The sequence below is a fragment of the Macaca mulatta genome, chromosome 4 (assembly GCF_049350105.2).
Source record: "Macaca mulatta isolate MMU2019108-1 chromosome 4, T2T-MMU8v2.0, whole genome shotgun sequence".
In the NCBI taxonomy this organism is placed as follows: domain Eukaryota; kingdom Metazoa; phylum Chordata; class Mammalia; order Primates; family Cercopithecidae; genus Macaca; species Macaca mulatta.
This window is the reverse complement of record NC_133409.1, coordinates 3,924,197-3,947,420: the sequence shown is the minus strand read 5'-3', so window position 1 is coordinate 3,947,420 and position 23,224 is coordinate 3,924,197. Positions and strand designations below refer to the sequence as shown.

At 49.8% G+C, this 23,224-nt stretch overlaps 1 long non-coding RNA gene across 1 annotated transcript; it reads right to left on the bottom strand.

The window, feature by feature from the left end:
* Positions 1-17,909: 17,909 nt before the first annotated feature.
* Positions 17,910-22,032, bottom strand: LOC144340636 (uncharacterized). The gene is made up of 2 exons (XR_013416880.1): positions 19,497-22,032; positions 17,910-19,362 (listed from the first exon to the last, which is right to left on the bottom strand). It is a non-coding gene; the product is annotated as an uncharacterized LOC144340636 (long non-coding RNA).
* Between the last annotated feature and the right edge of the window lie 1,192 nt (positions 22,033-23,224).

Sequence of the window (23,224 nt, the reverse complement as noted above, 5' to 3'; positions counted from 1 at the left end):
TTACAGAAACAAGAACCAAAGTACCCGGCCAGGTGCTACTTCTACTGGCCCCTCCCTCGCCGCAACCCGTCTGTAACTCACCAGGGACTGGAGCCCCAGGGCAGGTCCAGTGTCCCCAGGGGCCACAGCAGGCTCTGGGCCCAAGGACGCCCTGGTGCCTGCACAAGGGGTGCAAGCGGTCAGAGGCATCCTGGACCCTCAACAGAGAGTGGAGTTACCCCTGCGTGTTTAGGAGACTTGACAAAGCCTCCTCTAACAGAAGGGAGAGTGAGTTTTTTCTGCACTTCACATCCTGAATTTAAAAATCAGGGATCAAACTGTAGAAGGGGCACCGAGTGACCACAGCAATGTGGTGCCGGAGCCGCCGGGGACAGAGTACGGAGCCCACCTGGCAAGATGGCAGGGACAGCACCTGCCCGTCCCAGGTTCTGTGGCAGTTTTCAATGCCCAAAAGAGGCATGTCCCCCGACGGGCACAACAGACCATAGTGCTCACTCCCTCCCGGGCAGCAGGCATGAAGCTGACCTGTTAGTTGTTCAGAGGTCAGTGAAATGCAAGTCTGACCTCGGGCTTCCTGTCGTCGTGGACAAAGCAAGTCGCCTCTCAGCCTCTACACCCACCACAGGGCGAATGCAGCCACCCAGCCCCTGCCAGACCCCTGGCAGCCCCTGGCTTTGGACCGGGTCCTCCAACTGTCCCTCTGTCCGTGCGCTCAGCCAGAACCCCAGACGGGCCTTTGTTACAGCCCTGAACTGCTCCCTACCAGAGTCTCCAGGACCCGGCACCTGTCGCTGGGGAGCAGGCCCAGGGCCCAGGGTTCAGACACAAATGCTCAGTGACATCGACAGAGAAACGGGCCTCGTGCCTGGTCTCCCTCCGAAAACGCAGAAGAACAGCCGGGAAGGTGCCCTGTACGGTTCCAGAGTCTTGAAGGAAACCATTGACCCAAATTGTGGTGTTCATGGAAAGGCACCAAAACAATTAAAAATATGTGAACCTCCAATCAGCGCTCTCCGGTTAAGTTTTAAAACCCCACACATCACCGTCCGTTTAATTTTGCTACATTTAAGGACAACACAGCTGTTCGGGTTGGGGGCCAGCGGGCGCCAGCACCTTCCCTTATCTGAAATCCACAGGCCTGGTCCGGTTTCCAGGCACAGATGCGGTTTCTCCAGGCCCTTGAAGTTTACCGAGAACTATGCGTCTGGCAGCACACGGAATGCTGTGAGGACAGCCCAGCCCCAAGAGCTCCTGTCTCAGGTGCCAGCACTGAGAAGCCAGCATCCTCTTTCTACAAGAGCCCAAATGGAAGAGTTCTAAGACAGAGTAACTTCAACACGTGCACCTGAATGAGGGGGAGGTCATCAGCTTGGAGCTGGCCATGCTGGTAATTCTAGGCCTGAGACAAGGATCATGGAAAGGGAGGACCGCTGGCTGCTTTCAGGTGGAATAAGGGCAGCTCCTTGCTCCCACCTCCCACTCAGGAAGCCTGGGCTGCCTGCACCTCTTAGCAGGACCGGTTGGTCAGATGAACAAGCCAGTCCCCTGGCAAGACCTCTGGCGTGCAGCAGCCACTGGGCAGACAGACGAGGGCCACAGGCTGACCCTGACCGTGGGGCCTGGTCCAGTGTGCTGCCCACATTCAGATGCCTGGGTCATCGCTGGGCACCCTGCAGATGGGAGCCGACGTGACCCTAGGGGATGTCCAGGCCACACAGGGCTGGCCTACCAGGAACTGGGGTGGGTGCTCTGAGCCTGGCTTCCAGGTAGGGGAGCGGCAGCGGCTGTTGCCTTCAGGGCTCCTTGGTCTTATCAGGAATGCCGGCCAGATGCTCTGAAGCCTCTGTTAGGATGTGTTTCCCTTCCTAGGTGGCATCAGAGCAGTGGGCCGGCGGCTCTGGCCATGGAGGCTGATCGAGGGACAGAGGGGGCACGGCTTTTGAGTGTGTGCTGCCGGGTGGAGGCCAGGACCTAGCCGATCTCTGACTTGTTCACTCACAAAATTGTGCACCGACTCTGGGACACAGAAGTCTCCAGGACTAGGGGCACAAAGGCATCAAGACGAAGATTCAACCTGTGAGTTCAGTGCCAGTGACCATTGCCTTGGCACACGCATGGGGGATGGGGCAGCTCCCTGGAGAGCGGAGGTTGGGGGGCCCCACACAGGTAAGACCCCCGTAAGAGGCTCCATTTCCATGTATTTTGCATTTCCTATGTGGAGCAGAGCTAAGACAGGTGCTTTACTGTCACCTCTTCCTAATTCCTGCTGTAACCTGTAAGGTTCTTGCACACTGCCCAGCGTCCTAACACCTCTCTGAGCCGAGGCCAGAGCCCAGCTCAGCCTGCTGAGCCCAGAGCACCTGGCCACACTCCACTGGCTGCCCCGTGTGCTTGATCACCACCATTAGAACACAGTTCACACTGCGACTGGGACACCATGCCCCAGTGTGTCCACAGTAGGAAGTGCGAGGCTGCCAGGCCACCCTCCCTGCAGGACACCCTACACGGTACTGGCTTGGGATGTGACATTTTGGCAGCCAGTGCTGACCAGTGCACAGCTCCATGATGCACCGATGGCCGTGGGTCATTGGCGGGGCACACAGCCCGGCACCAGGCAGCCCCAGCCCCGCTGACTGGACAGGTGGGGCCAGGTGGGCTCCTGAGGCTTGGCTGGGGGCACCCGGTGGAGAGCACGTGGGAGATGCCTGCGCCTCTGCCCTCTCCAGAACATGGAGTCCATCGGGGGTGAGCCCGCCCTCCCCTGCAGCAAAGCCCTCCTTGGCCAGTTCCACTGTCCACCCTGGGTCTCTGCTGTCCTGCTGGGCTGCAGACGCAGCAGCCTCTCCCTCTCTTGACTGTGCCCTCCCCCCATCTGGCTGCCCCAGGGGGTCTCGAACACATCATGAAGGGCAACGACCTTCTGGGAAGTCTCCACTGGGCCCAGGCCCCTCCGCTGTCCACCCCCAGTCCGTCTGCCACTGTGTGCTGTGCTCACCGTCCAGGGCCCAGGACACCCCGGCAGGCAGCCGCCACTCCATAAACACAGATGGACTCTGACTAATTGCTTCATTAGGAGTTTTGGACTTGACAATGGGTTCATCAGGGAATCAAATGCATTTCTGCACTTACAATATGTTTGGCTTAGGAGGAGTTTATCAGAAGGTCCCATTGTCGTTTGAATATCTGACCTTGAAAGGCAAATGATTCCACATGGCTCCCAGAGCACCTGGTGCTGTGCCGTGTCACTCACGCCCGCGATAATCTGCCGCCCACCGGGCAGCAGGTGGCAGGAGACGCAAGCAGAGATGGCGTGCACCTGCTCACCGCCCGCCCTGGCTCTATAAATATTTGTTCAAAGACAGAAGTGACCTTCCAGCCTCAGTGGTGCCTTTCAAGGGGCACTCCCCCCACCGAGCCTACGCCTGCTCTCCCTCCCCGGGTGGGGCTGGGATGGAAGAGAGACAGGGTCTGGGTGAGCTACAGGCTCTAGTCACGGCTAGGAGGGGCAGGAATGCCTGCCCAGGGCGGGGGCTGCACGCTGTGGGCCACATGGACTGAAGGAGCCCGCCTGGCCCAGCCCTCAGCCCTGTGGGCCCTCAGCTTCTGGCCCCCTGGGTGACGAGTGTAGGGCTGGCAACGCCTCTCCCGTGGATAATAACCCCCCGCCAGCCCCGGTGACCAGGGCCCAGGCAGATCCTGTGCTGAGCTCATGGGTGCTTCTGGCTCAGGCAACACCGAAAGGACTCCTGATGTTTGATGGGACCCCCAGCACCATTCCACCTGGGGCCATGGCCATTGTCACCTGGTGCTCCTCCAAACGTTCCGGGAGGGACCCTAGAAAGGTGAGGTCTCACTGACCCCTGGCAGCAGCAACAGCAAGAGCCGCCGCCGGCCCTGGCCTAGTGCCTCGCCCATATGCTCAAGGGGATGGGAGAGCAGCCCCGGCAGGGTGACCGTGGCTGCAGCGATGGCCGCACTGGGACAGGCAGCACTTGAGATTGTCCCGGGCAAGACAGGCTTGGGGTCCACCTATGAGGAGGGGAGACTTGAGCCTGTTCAAAATACAGCCTTTTTCAAAACTGAAGGCAAAATTCCTGTCAAATCCAAAGCCCTGCTTTGCATCTTAGAGAAGATGCTTCGGATAAAGCTCAGGGCAGGGTGGGGAAATTCGTGTGCCTTGGGAAGCCACTGTACTGTCAGAATACTGAGCCTTCCAAATAGACACCTTGTAGATGTCAAGAAAATGACCCGACTGCTTCTAAAACAACAAACAAAATTGTGAAACATCAGACAAAATCTGTGTCGTCAACAACCTTGCCCTGCCACCCCTCCCAACACTGACTTTAAAAGCTTAGAGGCCCCTAGTGACAGCGTGAATAAGTGGACCAGCTCCAGTGCCTCCTTAGCTATGGGAGGCGGTCACTGTACCTGCAGGAAGTGAGTGAACCCCTGCAAGGCCGAAGCCCCTCCGTTAGCAGGGGCCAAACAGAGCTCCTCGCAGAGGAAGCGGTGATCCATGAGGCTGAGTCTGGGAATCCCCCTCTCCGGGTGCTTAGGAGGAGCTGTGGGGTCTCAGCGGAGGAACTGCACCAAAGACAGTCGATGCAGAGCCGATGCGTCCTGGCTAAACTGGGTCTTGGTGACAGGTGGCCCTGCCTGGCCTGGCTTTCGGGGAGGCATTTCCTGCTGCGTCCTGCAGAGAACACCCTGCGGTCCTCAGGTTCCCGACTTCCTTAGTCTTCTCGGGGCCTAGGGTTTCCTGAGTTCAATGTCAAGTTCATATCTGAAGGGGTCTGACAGGGGCCAGGCCAGAATCCTGGAGAATTGGCACCCCGATGACAAGTCAGCTGTCTCTGGAAACTTCTCCATGGGTCTGGACCCCCTGCTCAACTCCCCGGTATGTGTTCCCAACTGTGGAGCTCATACAAGCCCACCAGGCCATTCCGGCCATGCCCAGAGACTGGAAGGGGCCCTATAATGCCCCCTGAGTCTCAAGAGGCCTCCCCATTGCGTGACAAAGCCCAGGGTGTCTGGTGACCTCTTGTGCTGCATTCCTGGGCACCAGAGAATCCTTCCACAGCCCACGGGGAAAAAGGAGACACACATGATGTTGAGTGGGGGACGACTGACAGAGACCCCTGTGTCCCTGGCCAACCAGGCTGCACCCCCTGCCCCACCTGGAGTGCCTGGTGCTGGGGACGGCTCCTCCCCAGCTCCTGTTCTGCCTGCCTCTTTCCCCAGAAAGACAGACTGCACCTGCCCTGGTCCGCGGGGGCAGGTGAGATAGGTGAAGGTGCAACCCACTTTGGTCTTCAGTCATCTTTTCCTTAATGCTAATGGGGCGGGGGTGGGGGCTGCGGGGGGAGGTCTCACGGAGAAGGGCTGAAGTTCTGAAGTGGCATGGGTGGGGAGAGGCGGTATTTAGGGCTGCCCAGAGATGGCTCCCCTTCCCCACCACCCCTGCCCAGTCTACTCAAGAAACACCACCACCTAGGCCCTTCCAGACCCTTCCAGGCCCTTCTAGACCCTTCTGGAGGTCCTGCTCCCACGTTCACTCATCTCCCACTCCAGCCTTACTTTCAAAGAGGGGAGAAAAGGGGAGCTTTGGACGATCTCATGGAAGACACCTTTAGGAGCCAGGGAGGAGGCCTCTCGGATATTTGGGGCGAAGTCGGGATCCCAAATTGAGGAGCAGCAAGTACAGAGGCCCCAGGCATGCTGGGGTTGAGAGAGAGCAAAGAGAGGGAGAGAGGGCGTCACTCCTGACCCCTGAGGCTGAGCGCCCGGAACCCAGCCTTGGCTGTGTTCTGAGGCTCTTGGGAACCAGGTTCCAAGCCGCCCAGCATCGCGGCTCAGGGCACTTCTCTACCGTCCTGGTTTGGATTTCTCCTTCCCCTTCCTCCCCCTGCCCCAGGCCTCATATGTTTGAGGCTGGTTTTCCTTCCATGCTGATCTTCCAGCATGTGATAACTATTTAGCCGTTCATTTGGACAGCCTCCCCCGGTTAGAATTTAAGTGCCAGCACGGCAGATTTTTTTAAATCTATTTTGTTTACTGCTAAAACCCAAGCACCTCCAAGAGCTGCTGGCACTGGAGCGTTCTTGGTGGAATGAATAATTCATGTATCAGGGCCCTGATCAAATACAGCAGCTCAGGTAGAGCCCTCCCACTCCATTCAGTCACATTCAGGAAACCTGGCACCTTGCCTTAGGGGAAGTAGCTCCTGTGTGGATTTAATTCCCTTCTCCTCCTCTTCCTTCTGCGCTCTAGAAGGAATGAAGGTGGTTCATGCCATCCACACACTTGCACAATAAGGACAACTGGGTGGCAAAGAGCTGGAGGGCTGAGTCAGGAGGTCACAGACCAGCAGGAGCCAGAAACTAAGATGGGCCTGATCTGGTGCCTGGAAGTTGTGTATCTGCCCTGAGTGATTTTTGCTTTTTGTGTTTATTTATAAGCTGGTAGCAGACAGGTGATGACTTCCATATTCACCTGCCCTGGTCGTCTGGAAGCAGCCTCTTCGTCACACCTTTCACCCAGGGAGTGAGCCCACTCTTGGTCCGTGATCTCCCTGGGGCCCTCGCTCAGTCGTTGCATCAGGTCCTGTCCTCTGTGGAGACGGGAGGGAGTGGATTCAGTCCTCCACGTAGCCCCAGATGACAGCCCGCCCGCTGTTTGGAGCTGGCTGTGATCTCATCTTTGAGTCACATCTCAGCGTTGCCTCCTTCCCTTGTAGATCTCTTTAGTCTCTGCATTGTCACAAAATGACCTGCATGTGAGAATGACGAGGTTGCTTTGTGAAAAGGGTGGTGAAATGCCAGGTATTGCTGATGCCCAGTACGTAAGTGTGTCAGTGTATGCAGAGTTATCACACATAGCAGCAGCGACGTGATGGAGAGAGTGATTTGGGATTTAAATCGGGAGCCTCTTCAGTGCCACAACGACTTGGCAGCAGTGGCCCTGCCTGGTCTAACTTACAGGACACACGATGCGTCAATCCTCATGTGTCCAGAAGGTGCTAGAATAACAGCTGCTGGTGCTGCTGTGCTGCCACCCACCTGGAGATGCAGTTCCCTGGCGTGAGGGGACGTCTTATGTGACATTTGCATAATAAAACAGCAAGTGGCTCTTGACTGTTCGGATTGGGAGTTTAATGCTTCTTTCTCCTTAGAAAAAGACAAAAACTTTTATGTCTGGGGAAGCGAAAGAGAAGGAGGACAAGGATATCACTTCAAATTTTAATGGAGAAGACAAGGAAGACAATTCGTAAAAATCATGTTTTAATATTTAAGAGAAAAATGTCTGGCGGGAAATACATTAAAATACATCAGAAGGAGTAAGATGTCCAGGTTTGTTTTTTATTTTATTTTATTTTATTTTTTGCTTGTTGATTTTAAAAACGAATAGTTATTTGTATAATAAGAATTAACAAAAAGAATGAAAACAGCCTTGCTGAAGAGTAAATGCTTTAACTCTTGGAAACAAGGCGGGTTTCCCTGTGTTCGATTTCTGGCTGCAAACGGAGCAGAGCTTTAGGACCAGGAGCCAGAAGCCTGGCTCTTCACACCTGCTGCCGCCGGGAGAGGCGCAGCCTCTCATTGTCAATCATCTGGTCTCTAGCAGCTTCTTGAGTAACTTGCCCCAAATCACCTGTGTCAGTTTCTCCACCGCGAGAGCTTCTGCAGTAAAATTTGGCCCCAGGTGTGTTGTATTTTGTGGCTTTAAAAGGCTCCCCATTGCCCTTCTCTGAGCATCAGCTTTGTCTTCGGACCACACCCACCTGAAATCCATGTTCCTGACTCTGGCCTTGGCTGCCACACATCACCACGTGATTTTTCTCTTCACTGGAACAGTTGTGAAGATATTTTTTTTTCTTTGTTTTTGGTGTCTTACTTTTTAAAGGGCAGCTACAGGAACTCTCACTCATTGCTGGTGGGAATGCAAAATGGCACAGCCACTTTGGAAGACAGTTTGGCAACATCTCAGGAGACTAAACATGCTCTGACCGTAGGATCCAGCAATCACACTGCTTGGTATTTGCCCAAAGGAAATGAACACTTAGATCCAGAAAAACTTTCATGTGTCTGTTTAGAGCAGCTTTATGCATTATTGCCAAGCTTGCAAGCAACCATGATGCCCTTCAGGAAGTGAATGAATCAATCGTAGGACCCCCAAACAAGGGGGTGCTGTGCAGCAGCGGAAGGGGACACGAAAGGGGGCGTGGAAGGGGCTGAGCCACGGAGCATGGGCAGGTGTGGAGGAGACTTCCAGGCAGGGCCCGCTCCGTGAAGGAAGCCGGCCTGAAAATGCTTCCAACAGCGTGATTCCAAGGACGTGACATTCTAGAAAAAGCAGAAACATGGAAATGGGGAAAAGATCCATGGTTGCCAGGGCCTTGGGGAGAGGAAAGGATAAACAGGTGGAGAAGAGAGGATTTTTAGGGCAGTGGAACTTTGAGTATGACATGATCATGGTAGAGACGTGCCACTGCATGTTTGTTGGAACCCAGGAATGCGCACATGGACACTGAGCCCCGGTGTGCACCGAGGACTTCAGTCAGCAACCGAGTCCCAACGTCAGCTCACCAGTGAGGACAGCTGTGCTAGGGCCACACAGGATGTCAAGATAAGGAAAATTGGGGTGCGGAGGGGGGTACAGGGAACTCTGTCCTTTCTGCACAATTTTTTCTGTGAACCTAAAACTGCTAAAAAAAAAAAAAGCCTATTAGAAAAGTGGGAGTAGGATGTACTTTTAGCTACCAAGGGTGCGTGTCCCTGTAAATAAGTGTTAGGGAGGGAGGAATTGGCTGGGTGCGGAGGCTCATGCCTGTAATCTCAGCACTTGGGAGGCCGAGGTAGGTGGATTGCTTGAGCCCAGGAGTTTGAGACCAGCCTGGGAAACATGGTGAGACCCCATCTCTACAAAAAAAAAAAAAACCACACACACACAAATTAGCAGGGCGTGGTGGCTCACGCCTGTAGTCCCAGCTACTCAGGAGGCTGAGGCGTCACTACACTCCAGGCTGGACGACAGAGCTGCCAGGAGAGGTGTCAGAGCCCCAGCATCAGAAAAATGGTCAGCTCGCGGGTGGTAGGTAATAAGAAGAATTTACAGACAACGGCGTAGGTTTGAAAAAGGAAAGTTTTAGGAGAAAGAACGCTGCAGAGGAGAGCAGTGAGCGTCTCAGTGAGGGGACAGAGTGTGCAGCGGTAGATGTTTCTTAGGGGCATTTGCGGACCTTAAAGCAGGAGCTGAGGATAATTTGGGCCGCACTAGCCATGGAGGTCATGATAAATAACTACATCTGTGGATGTTTTTGTGCCCTGAGTCAGCAAGGGTTGCCCAGTGCATTTCAATGTGCATGCATTCCAGAGATGCATAGAAATCCTAGTTACCCATGAATTCTTGGAAAGAGGCCTGAAACCAGATGCCGACTTTAGATAATAGGGAAGCCCAACGGCTTCTGAATTTCTCAGATAAGGAGATAAGGAGTGCTGTCTCTGGATGGCCTGCTTGATGCTCACCAGGTGACCTTTTGCTCTCCTCAAGAGCAAGACCTTGTCTCAAAAAAAAAAAAAAAAGGGGGGTGGGGTGGGGTTAGTAGAGAGGGGAGCATTTTGAAGACTTGAAGATGAGTTCGTAGACAGTGATGGGGCTGTCTGAGGGTTTTGCCTGATGGTCGCCCCCTGGGCTGTGGGCAGGTTCTAGCCAGGCGGAGGGAGCCCGTGGGCAGGTGGCACCCTTGCCCCAGGGGTGGAAGGAAGTGTGAATGGCAGAGGCTGCCATTCCTCGGCCAGGGCTGATCTCTGCGGGAAGGAGGACATGTGAAAGAAGGAGGGGGAGGACTGGAGGACGGAGGAGGGACGAGGGTGGGACTGTGCCAGACCCTCCACGTGGGGGCTGGGTCAGGTCTGGTGGCTCCTGGGAGAAAATTTCACCCTTTCATTCTCAAAAGACGACATCAAAACAACTTAAAGTCTTTCCAAACACAGTTCCCGGCATTCACCACTGAAGGCCATGCTACAAGGAGAAACATATGAAGGAAACATGTTCCTCTCATGCATCCCTAACAAGCAGGCTGTAGGAGCTCGTCTGTTGTGAGATGGAGCAGGTCCTGAAGTCGTTCCTGATGGCTGGAATTTTCACAAACCTTTCTCACTGCATAGCACTAAGAATCCAGTAATGTGAAAAATCATGAGTTATTTCCTCAACAATTTGCAAAGGTCAGAATTATTATTTCTTTGCCATTCCTTTGATAACAAAAGTTTTCTTCCTTGTCATTTGTGGGATGTTTTTGCTGGGTGACAGGCAAGTAACATGACACCACCCCATGAACTGTGTTTTAGCAGAATTTGAAAAACAAGGGGCCGGGCGCAGTGGCTCACGCCTGTAATCCCAGCACTTTGGGAGGCCGAGGCAGGTGGATCACTTGAGGTGAGGAGTTTGAGACCAGCCTGGCCAACATGGTGAAACCCCATCCCTACTACAAATACAAAAATTAGCCGGGCATGGTGGAGGGTGCCTGTAATTCCAGCTACTCGGGAGGCTGAGGCAGGGGAATCGCTTGAACCCGGGAGGCGGAGGTTGCATCACTGCACTCCAGCCTGGGTGATAAAGCAAGACTCAGTCTAAAACACAAAAAAACAAGGTAGCTAGGTGGACCATGAGAAGGGAATCTGCAGTCCCCTGAGGCCTGGCCGGGCTGGACCGATGGCGCCTGGGCCCAAATAGCTGCTGGCAGGATGCCCAAGGCGCCCACTCTGATCCGAGCATCCCCTCAGGGAACATTTGCAAATTGAGGCCAACAAGAACCCACTTACCAACAATTTTGAATTTTTGTGTTGTGAGTCAGGCATCCTCTCACCCCAACACAATAAGGCTTCTGTATGACAAAATCCAATTATTTGCCTAATAAAAATCTCTGAGAACATTTCATGCTGACCTTTCTTAAAAATAAATGTGGAAGCTGGTAGGGGTTTGAGAGAGCTCTATTCCCAGCGTTGGGTCAGGTTGGCACAGTCGGGATGTGGAGTGTCCTGGTGATAGCCGCCTGCTTATATTTATATTACCCACCTGCAGCTTGTCCCAAATGCTGTCAGCATAGGCCGGTTCCCTTCGTGACTGAGAGGCTTTGAATATTTGGAAAACATCCAGTCATGTATTTCTGTTCCCAGGAAATATGTAACAGTGTTTTCACCATTTCTTCATTGCACTAGGTCTGGAAGATTAAACATTTTGTGTGAGTTTAACATTCAGTCACAGAATAGAAAATTTCTTTCTAATTACTAATTTGTTAATCTCACCTCAAAATTTAACTGATTAGCACGTTTAAACAAATCAAAATTAACATTTAAGCAAATCAAACTTAAGATTAAGATTTTAAATCTTAAACGAAGCAAGATTTTGCAAACTCAAATTTGATTAGTAAAGTAAAACATGTTTTTATTAACTACAGCAACCTTCTGAATCTTTGCAAATATTGTCTCGAAAGGTAGAGGCGTGCCTGTAGAGCATTTCGTGAAGATAGTTTTCGTAGTGATCCAGCCTTGAAAAGGCTCTCGCATTTGTACCTGTGTTCCTGGGAAAGAGAGACGGGGAGGGAGGGAAAGAGGAATAGGGGAGCTCTGTGAGACATGGGCCAGGCTCAGCGATGGTCTGCTTTGTCTGGAGCCATGAGCTTCAGGAGACTGTGCCCTCCTCATGTGTCCAAGACCCCCAGAGAGGAGTGCTCAGGGTAGGAGTAGGTGCCTTGGCCAGCCTCCAGTAGACAGCTAGGGTGTGGCTTAAACTGGAGAGAGAGGGGGTTACACTTCTAATTCCAAAAAGTCAGTAAACAATGCCCCATTCTTGAGTTTTCCAGGGTACACCTGACCTCGTGTGGAGGGCTCGGCTTTTTGCCTCACAGACACAAGCCGCAGCCAGTTGCCCATAAAATCAGTTTCTTAAGGGCTGCGGTGACAAAGGGCCACAAACCCAGCAGCTTGAAACAATGGACCTCTACTGTCCCACGGCTCTGGAGGCTGCAGCCCAAAACCACGGTGTGGGTAGGGCTGTGCTCCCCTAAGTCTCCAGGATTCTCCTGCTTGCCTCTTCCTGGTTCCTGGCATTGCTGGCGATGCCTGGTCCTCTCTGACTTGCAGACACACTGGTCCAAGCTCTGCCTTCCCATCACGGGCGGTCCTCTCTGTGAGTCTCTGTCTTGTTTAATCTCTAATGAGGACACCATCACATTGAATTAAGGAGCCACTCTATTCCAGGTGGCCTCGCCTTAACTAATTACATCTCTGAAATGACCTGATTTCCAAGCAAGGGCACATCCTGAAGTCCTGGGGGTTAGGACATCAGCTCTTCTGGGAGAGGACACAGTTCAGCTCGTATGATACATCCCTAGGACATGATTCTTTATTTCAAGATTGGGGCTGCTATGACCAGGACCAGGGTCAAAGGGAGGAAGGGCAGAGCAGAGGGAGAAAGGAAAGGCCAATTTCCAAGCTCATGTGATGCGTGCTGCCTGTTTCTAGGGTAAATGCAGGAGTTGGCAGCACTGATCCATGGGTGGAGGGACCTGGTTTCTCCCAGACCAGATCGACTTTCTGGCCATGTTTTCTAGGAACACACCTGCCTTCTGACCCACCTAAGCCAAGAGATTCACTGTAAGAAGACTCCGCTGCCAGCCGATGGCACTCAGGCCTAACACGCAGCCACGCTGGCAGCTAGCCCTGCATCGGTGACGAGGGACACCTCACTTTACCTTTTATATGGGCCCCACCAGCTGCATAGGGTGACAGTTCCAGCTTAGCAGCAAAGCGACATTATCAATGCCATCAAATACTGGTAAGTGCTCTTGTTCCAACGGAAAGAGCTCTAAGTGAAATTTAAGCACCGCATTAGGGAGATGAGGCCAAGCTTTCCACATGTCCAGGGTGGGGTGCCTGGGAAGGATGGAGTCCCCACTGAATTGTCTTCTTATCAAATAAAGAATAGCAGCAAGTAGGAACCAGTGTCTGAGGTTTCGCTGAGCTCGAAATCAAGCCAGATGGAATTCTTCTCTACGCTGAGATCTAGAGTGGGGAGATTTCAGTAAGGCAGCCTTGGGAAGTCAGCAGGTGCCCAGGTAACAGATATGCAGTCACTCAACTGCAAAGCTTTAAGAACACTGTCCACATAGATGGGCACCTCCGTAGTATATGCACTGTGCCTTTCTGGCTACCTCTGGTATAATGACTATATTTTATTTTTTTTAATTGATGGAGCTAAGTTTTTAAGATGTGCTATGTTGCACAGTGATGCCTTCAGAATGAATAAGGTACCTGTCACTGAATGCTCCCACCCTAAGGGCTCCAGATGCTGTTACATGAACAAAAATTCCTATTATCTTTCATTTTAACTTTTTTCCCCCTTCAGTATCAGCCCATCAGTTATCACTTCTTGACATAATCAATATTTCTTCTCTTGCCCCCTTAATTTCCTTTTTCCAGTCTGCCATGACAAACCAGCTCAAGAAAGGCTATAAGAATGGAACTTTAGGTAATGGTCAATTGGCTCTGTGTAAATGGTCAGTCATTCCTAGCTGAGTAAAATGAATGACCTTTGTACATGAACTTTGGTGCCTTTAGAAAAATTATTCAGAGATATATTTTCAGCCCACTTCTTAATTCTTTGTTGTGTTATGGACAGCTAAGCTTCTCCAAGAAGGGACTTTCAGACAGGATACATGTCATTACAGTGTCTCAAAAAAGACTCAAATCCAACCTGTTATGAAATGCAGGATGGAAGCAAGTGAGCAATAAAATGAATTCAAAGAATGTTGTCTCAGTAAAAGCCAGACATTTTTATAACAGATTGTTATATCCTAGTGACTTAGAGTTCCTAATTACTGTGGTTAAAAATTAAAATTTTATATTGATTTCTATTTAATAACTCTGTAAACTTTATACAGCATGACTAAGTGTCATACTCAGATGTCATCATACTTAGGAAGGCGTGTTTGGTACCAGCAGAAAGGGAAAAGAGAATGCAATTTTTGGTGAGATTAAGCATTTTCCCACCCAAATCCTATGTCAAATTGAAGATTCATCCAATTCAATCAACAGTTATTTACTGAGTACTCACTGTTTGCCACCGTGTCCCCAGCAAAGGGGGCAATGTCTCAACCCCAGACCATACACATTTGAATGACAGAAGACTGGCATAGATGAACTAATGAATGTATTGTTGAAAAATTTTGATGTTGGGAGGGAAATTGGTAGAAAGTTATGACGGCAAGTAACTGTGGAACTTAGATTTGTTGTAGAAAATGGGCATTTGACTCTGGCTATGAATGAGTTCACCAGCCTAATCAATATGAAATTGTGTAGACTACTCTCGTACAAGACCACAGACCCCAGAGTCTAATCAATGAGAAATTGTGTAGACCACTCTCTAGAGGACCACAGACCCCGGATCTAATCAATATAAAATCATGTAGACTGCTCTCATAGAGGACCACAGACCCCGGATCTAATCAATATAAAATCATGTAGACTGCTCTCATAGAGGACCACAGACTCCAGATCTAATCAATATAAAATCATGTAGACCACTCTCTAGAGGACCATAGACCCCAGATCTAATCAGTATGAGATCGTGTAGACCCCTCTTATAGAGGACCACAGGCCCTGGATCTAATCAATATAAAATCATGTAGACCCCTCTCTAGAGGACCACAGACCCTAGATCTAATCAATATGAGATCGTGTAGACCCCTCTCTAGAGGACTATAGACCCCGGAGTCTAATCAATGTGAAATTGTGTAGACCACTCTTATAGAGGACCACAGGCCCCGGATCTAATCAATATAAAATCATGTAGACCCCTCTCTAGAGGACCACAGACTCCAGATCTAATCAATATAAAATCATGTAGACCCCTCTCTATAGGACCACAGACCCCAGATCTAATTGGTATGAGATCGTGTAGACCACTCTCATAGAGGACCACAGACTCCAGATCTAATCAATATAAAATCATGTAGACCACTTTCATAGAGGACCACAGACCCCAGATCTAATCGGTATGAGATCGTGTAGACCCCTCTCTAGAGGACCACAGACCCCAGATCTAATCGGTATGAGATCGTGTAGACCCCTCTCTAGAGGACCACAGACCCCAGATCTAATCAATATGAAACCATGTAGACCACTCTCATAGAGGACCATAGGCCCTGGATCTAATCAATATGAAATCGTATAGACTACTCTCATAGAGCACCACAGACCCTAGATCTAATCAATATGAAACTGTAGACCGCTCTCTAGAGGACCACAGACTCTGGATCTAATCAATATGAAACTGTAGACTGCTCTCTAGAGGACCACAGACCCCGTATCTAATCAATATGAAACTGTAGACCGCTCTCTAGAGGACCACAGACTCTGGATCTAATCAATATGAAACTGTAGACTGCTCTCTAGAGGACCACAGACCCCGGATCTAATCAATATGAAATCGTGTAGACCACTCTCATAGAGGACCACAGACTCCAGATCTAATCAATATAAAATCATGTAGACCACTTTCACAGAGGACCACAGACCCCAGATCTAATTGGTATGAGATCGTGTAGACCCCTCTCTAGAGGACCACAGACCCCAGATCTAATCGGTATGAGATCGTGTAGACCCCTCTCTAGAGGACCACAGACCCCAGATCTAATCAATATGAAACCATGTAGACCACTCTCATAGAGGACCACAGACCCCAGATCTAATCAATATGAAACCATGTAGACCACTCTCATAGAGCACCACAGACCCTAGATCTAATCAATATGAAACTGTAGACCGCTCTCTAGAGGACCACAGACCCTAGATCTAATCGATATGAAACTGTAGACCGCTCTCTAGAGGACCACAGACCCTGGATCTAATCAATATGAAACTGTAGACTGCTCTCTAGAGGACCACAGACCCCGGATCTAATCAATATGAAATCGTGTAGACTGCTTTCTAGAGGACCACAGACTCCAGATCTAATCAATATAAACTCATGTAGACCCCTCTCTAGAGGACCACAGACCCCAGATCTAATCAGTATGAAATTGTGTAGACCACTCTTATAGAGGACCACAGACCCTAGATCTAATCAATATGAAATCATATAGACTACTCTTATAGAGGACCACAGGCCCTGGATCTAATCAATATGAAACCATGTAGACTACTCTCATAGAGGACCACAGACCCTAGATCTAATCAATATGAAACTGTAGACCGCTCTCTAGAGGACCACAGACCCCGGATCTAATCAATATGAAATCGTGTAGACTGCTTTCTAGAGGACCACAGACCCAAGAGTCCAGTTGCTTTCCTGCGGGCCTCCAGCAGACATCAGTGCAGCCCCAGGAAAGGCTGGTCACCAGGACCCGCCGAGGGGCTCAATTCATGGGGGTCAACAGGGAAGAAGCCAGGGTGAGTCAGTTTTCTGAATTCAGTGATGGAGCTACCAGTAGGCTGCCGTTTGCTGATGTGAGGAACACATGAGGAAGACCAGGTGGATGAGCATTCCAAGATTGGAGTTCACCTTGGTTTATGTTACTTTTAAGACATTTGTGAGATATCCAATAACTCAACTAGAGGCAGTGTGCAGTGTTCTGTGTGGACCCTCGGACCACATACATTTTGATGGGAGAAGGTTAGTAGTAAGGGCCTGGCTGGGGAGGCCTCATCACCCTACGACTGTTCCCTCCATGTGGCCAATACAGCAGTGGAGGTGGCTGCTACCCCTCAGATGTTCCCTGAGGAGCTATCAAGGGGGGCAGAAGAGGCAGGGAAGCTTCCAGAAGGAGAGGACTTAGGCTATCAGGGTGAGTGAGAATCACCAGGCCTTGGGGGAGTGAGGGGGACAGTGGTTCACAACATGGGAGTCCCGTGGCTGGTGTCTCGAGGGGAGCCCTGTGCAGTCAGAGAGGGAAGGGTCTGTTCAGTTCCTGGGGTTTGTGGACCTTTCCCTAAACCCTGCCTTCAAAATGAAGGGGGTTTGACTGGATGTGATTGAAAGAGAAAAGCTCTGGTTTAAACCTCCAGTTGTGACAGATGATAAAGAGGCATACGAGGTGGTGGAGGGAGCAGTCAGTGCTGTCCCGCTGTGGCTGAACTGTCCTAACTCCTGGGACCTCAGGATGTGGCCTTGTTTGGCAACAGGGCCTTTAACAAGGTGACTAAGGGGAAATGAGGTCCTTCAGGTGGGTCCTAATCCAATGACTATTGTACATTATAAAACACTATATAGTTTATAATGAATAATCCTATACAATTATAAAAGAGGAGGTTTGGACCACACACACACACAAGTGCACACACGTACGTGCATATGAGCACATAAGCACACCCATGTGTACACATGACAACTGTGTGCATGTACATATGCGCGCACACACACACACACACACACCTGCTACAGACTGTCCTCCTGCGAGACCGAGATGCAACCGCCCTCAATGAAGTATCTGTGAAACCCTGCAGTACATGAAAAGAATCAGTAACTATCCCTACTCTCGGATTATCTATGTGGGTTAATATTGGGAAATCCCTTAATCGAATACAGTTTCTCAACAGAGCAAAGGATTAAAGTTATAGGGGTGTTTTGACAGTTGCTCTAAAATTACTTGTAAGAGTTCCCAATATTTTCATGATGGAAATATTTGACAGGGTTGGAATAGAAGGACACTTTCCTAAACAGAAGATTCTTTCAACCAATGAACATCATTCTTGACGGCAAGACACTGGCCATAGACCCATGAAAGTGAAAATAGGTGCCTCTGAGTCTTACTGGTATATTACATTGTTCTGGAACTTCTAGAAACACCATAAAATGTGAAAAAGAAGTTATTGGCACCACTGTTAATAAGGAAGACACAAACATATAACTGATTGCAGGTGATATAATAATTTATTTAAGCAAAAACCTAAATATGGTAAGGAGTTCAATTCTTAAAAAAATAATTCATAGATATACTGAATTTCTAACTAAAATATCCAATTAAAACATTTAACAATGAACACATAGATGAAAATAGCCAAGGAAATGCTGGAGGAGGTGGACAGGGCACAGCATCAGCAGAGGACGGACAGACAGGTCAGCGGCTGATGGGCAGAAGGTGCAGGTCCTGAGGTCAATGAATCCACTGTGTGGAACATCATGACGGGCAAAGCAGTCAGAAGAGGGAGGGTCGTGCAACAGGCAGTGCCAGGAGGACCACTGAACATAAGAAAAACTTAGACTCTTATTTCATGCTATACACTAAAATAATTCCTATCATAGTCAAAGAATTAAAGATGTAAAAAGTAAGCCACAAAACAATCAAAAGTGGTTAGGAGCACTAGACATTGTTCAAGGCCTTAACATGCATTTACCCAGATATTTCCATAGAATGCTCCTTGCCTTGCTGTTTTTATGATTACAGAAGTAGAGAAAATATTGACAACCAGCAATGGAGACTTGGTTTTAAAGTACTTTGCATCAAGATGATAGAATATTTCTGTAGATTGTAAAAACTGTATTTTATAACATTGCTTTCACATGGGAAACTTTTATTTTATGGAAGTACAGGATATAAAAGTATCATATAACCCAAATTTTATGTTTCATAAGTGGAAAGAAATACATCAAAGTGTTAGCGGTCCTGATCAGAACATAGAATTTTGTTTTCTGTGTTACTTTTATAACAAAGGAAAGTCCGGAAGTCAAGTCGGCCTCCTTTCCGTTAAGGTGTTGGGGCAAAGCTTCCTTTGGCACTTAAATGGATGACTGATGGCCTTGGATCTAGAATTCTCTACGTGTGTGTGGACCAAACAAATTGCTGTCAAATGGAAATGTGGATACTGACTTAGAGACCTTTCTATGTGATTTCTGCCGAACCATGGCTACAGCAAACCTGTGACGACAGTGTGCGCGTTGCCGTGCCGAGACTCGGCTCAGAAAATTGGGCAGCGCCTGATCCCGACAACCAGGGCACCTGCCATGGCCCTGCCACGGCTCTGGGATGCGTGCTCTGCCAGTTTTTGCCTGTAAGTAACCAACAGAGGGTTGCCCGAGCTTGTGAGGAGTGCAGTGTTTAACCTCATCAGCAGCAACACTGGAGGGTGATTCTTACTTACCAGTAGAGATTTTCCATCTCTCAACATTTTGTATTTATGCAGATGTGATGTATTTACACTTTTGTGTAAACCACGGGATTTGCTTGGATCCTGGAACGACTTCTGTTCATTGTGGCAGGAATGGGAGCCTGCAGACCCACGACGTGGGGTGTGTCGGAGGAGTGCAGAGACACACACATCATTCTCAACCTTCGCTGAGGTCTTCTACGTTTTATCTTTTTTCACCCTGAACAAAAGTGAGTTTGTTAGAAGATACAGAGAAGATCTGTTAAGGGTGAAACAGAGCAAAACAACAACAAGAACCAATCCTAAACCAAGACCTCATAACATCGGTACAAAAACCAGATGAGAGAAACGTACTGCGCATGGACACAATGCCGCGGCAGCGAGTGTCCCGGTGCCATTTGGACAATTTCACATCCGTGTCATATCATCTCCAAAACGGGAAGAATTGCCCTCTGTATGAGAGAGGCCATGTCTCCAGTGAAGGAAGCCGGCTGGCAGGCACTGCACTCTGGGGAAGGACAGGTACCGCTGCACTCCTGGAGAACGGGATGGGGAATCATTTCAAGACGTCTAACCTGGTGATGATACCAGGAATAACTGTTCTCTGGAAGTGTTGTATTTGTCTTCCTGTTTGCCACCTTGTGGTCCAGGAGACCGGGTCAGAAAAAGAGAATGAGAGACAAAGACTGATGGGCAGCCTGCAGGGCCCATCCACCCATCTACCCATCCATCTATCCACTCATCCACCCACCTGCCATCCATCCATCCATGCATCCACCCACCTATTCACTCATCTACCCATCTAGGCACCCATCTATCCACCCACCTATCCATCCACCCATCTATCTACCCACACCCTCATCCATCCACCTATCCATCCATCCATTATATGTCATCTATCTATCATATGTAATCTATGCATCAATCTATCATATGCTGTCTATTATCTCACCTATCCATCTATCATATATCATCTATTCATCTAGTCACCTATTCATCTATCATATGTCAAGTATCTATGCATCTATGTATCCTATGCCTTTTTTAATCTATATCATATGTCATTTATTATCAGTCTCTTATATGCCATCTGTCTGTTTGTGTAACCATCTATCATATGCCATTTTTCCATCTATCTATCTATCTATCAAATGCCACCTATCATATAACATTTTAAAAATCTATCTATCATATACCATCTGTCTATCATATGCCATCTATCATATGCCATCTGTCATATACCATCTGTCTATCATATGCCATCTGTCTATCATACACCATCTGTCTATCTAGCATGTGTTTCTTTGGGAATTCCTGTAGGATCTATCCCTTTGGATCTAATGTAATCCACAGGATTCGGGAGTTCATGTGGGTCTCGAAATGTCTCAGAGGCTGAAGGGAAGGACAGGTGTGATTCAGGAGGGGATGGAGCCAGGGGACCTGTGCTGCTAGCCTGGGTCATGGACACCCCCACTCTTGTGAGGGAGAAAGTTGGGGTCTTCTGTCCAGTGTCCTCTTCCCTGTGGTCGTGGGACATTTGCTCAAGCAGGCAGGGGCCGCACCTCCCTCCCAAGCCGGGTGTGTCTCTCTCAGGGAAGCCCAGGCTTCACTCTTGCTACAAATGACCAAGTCCCTCTTGACCCAGACAGGGCTTCCATTGGAGTGATATCAGCCTCTCTCTTCTGGTAGGAGACCCACCGGGTCCTGACACTGGTCCTATCTTCAAGGGGGATACTGGTGGTGTCCCCAAGCACTGTGCACCCTGGTAAGGCCAAGCCCGTGGCTTCGACATCTGCCTCCTGGAGTCCAGGCCACTTGAGGAAGGCACTGTCTTGGACATTCATCACCTGCTGCGGGCAACCCAGGAGAAACCTGGGAGAGTGTCCCCAGCTGGGCCCGGCAGCCCACAGAGCTGAGAAGAGGAGGCGTTGTTCATGGTCTCCGTCCACGCTGGGCCTGGCAGCTCACAGAGCAGAGCTGAGAAGAGGAGACATTGTTCATGGTCTCTGGCCACTGAGCTGGTGGGACAGAGGCAGAGCAGGTGATTTGCTACCATTCCATGATGCTCAGAGCTCATGAATAGCCAGTCACACTTACTCCAAGCACGAATTCTGGCGGTTGTTCTGCAGTTTTCACTTTGTGGATGACAGAGCCAAGGTTTGGGGCTGGAGCTCACGGTACCCCGAGATGCAGAGCGGGATTTTCCTGCTGTGCCGTGCATGTTCTCTCCACAGGCCGAGAGTGTGCTGTGAAACCGTGAGGCTGAAACCACCTTCACACTGGGAGCGAACAAAAGGACCCGCGGGTGAGGAATCTGATCAGTCTGCCAGTGAGATGTCAAAGGTCCGCTCTTCAGGGTGAGTCAGCCGTGAGCAGCAGCGGCTGATGGGCAGAGTCCACGAGTGAGCCCGGGTACTTGTCAGTCCCTCCAAGGCACAGGAAATACCCTGTTTTTTAAGTGTGCACGCACATTAAGTTAACACGACAAGTTACGTATTCCCACGTTGTTTTCCGGTGGCCTGTCTAGGGCTGGGCTTCACGTGTTCCCTGTGCTTTCCGCATGTTGAAGGAGGCCTGTGTTTCTCTCCCTGGCTATCAGCCTCGGATCTGATGGTGGTGTGGGAGGGGCTGGCTGCCTGTGACAACTCCACAGTGTCCCCAGCTCCATCTGCGATGTGACAGGAGCTTAGCAGAGCTGCCGCGGGGCCAGAGGGCGCTGGGTTCCAGCCTGCCCAGCGTGTCTAGCGATTATTGACAGTTTTGTGTCCTGTTTTCCCACGGATCCAGGACAGCAGAAGACAAAACCAGGTTCTCTTCCAGAAGGGCAGATTCAGCCAAGGACTATCCCCATCTTGAGCAGGACAGGGGGCAACTCCTCCACTCCCGTTCTGACTCAGCCAGGCACCTGGGACTCCTGGGACCACAGACCACACTGGGCAAGACACAAAACTCCCAGCACATGGGAAGCCTTCTGAGGGCAGCAGTCGGAGCTAAAACATGTTTTATGCTGAGGTCGAGTAGAGTGATCTGGAAATTGAAATGAAGACAGTTTGAGAGTCTGAGTGACTGACAATAAAATACAGATTGCAATTGAATAAAAAAATCACAAATTAAAAAGTGCATTTTATTCTAGGGTCACAAAAGTATGTTTTTCAAAAATAATCAATTTTTTCATGGAATTATGGGGTTTTGAGACAAGATTGTATCACTGAGGTCCAACAACTCAATTATCAGTGCCCTGGTGCACCCAGAAATTGTATTTTAATTTTGCAAATTACCTGAGAGCCACTAAGCTGGGTGGGCTCATGGCGCCCTCTGTTGGTCGCATGCAGAGCTGCCCCGTGTGGTTTTTTTGACTCCTTTCTTTGGGTTGATGTCCCTGTGCCAAAATCCTCTTTTCCTCGTCTCCACAGTTCACAGTGGAGTCATTTTCTGCCAGTCAATGGCATTCTCCTAGTTGTCTACATTCCACCTCCTGTCATGCAGAATATCTGAGCCAAGAGAAAGGAAAATAGCCCTGAAAAGAAATAGTTACACCGGTAGAGTGAAGGTGGTTAAAAGCCTCTGAACCCTCAGCATGCCTGCGCCCGCTTGCGATGTTGGTCGCTTAGATGCCGTATGAGCAGGCCTGCTTCCTTTCCTGGCCTGCAAAATAAATATGCACTTTTCTATTTCTATATTTTCTCATTGTTGTAACATCAGCTTCCACTTTAAATAATCTCATCGTCTGTTAAATAGGTATCTGTAAATTAACCTAGTACTATGCTGTGGGCTGAATGTCTGTGTCCCCCAAAATTCCTATATTGAAATCTTCACCCTCAAGGGGATGGTATTAGGAAGTGGGGCCTTTGGGAGGGGATTCATTCATGAGGCCAGAACCCTCATGAATGAGGTTACTGCCCCTTATGAAAGAGAACCCAGAGAGCTCCCTCATCCCTTCCACCCATATGAGGTTACAGCAAAAGGACAGAAAAAAAAGTCTAGGAAGCAACCCTCCCCAGATGTCAAATCTGCTGACCCCTTGGTCTTGGGCTTCCAGCCTCCAGAACTGTGAGAAATAAATCTCTGCTGTTTAAGCTGCC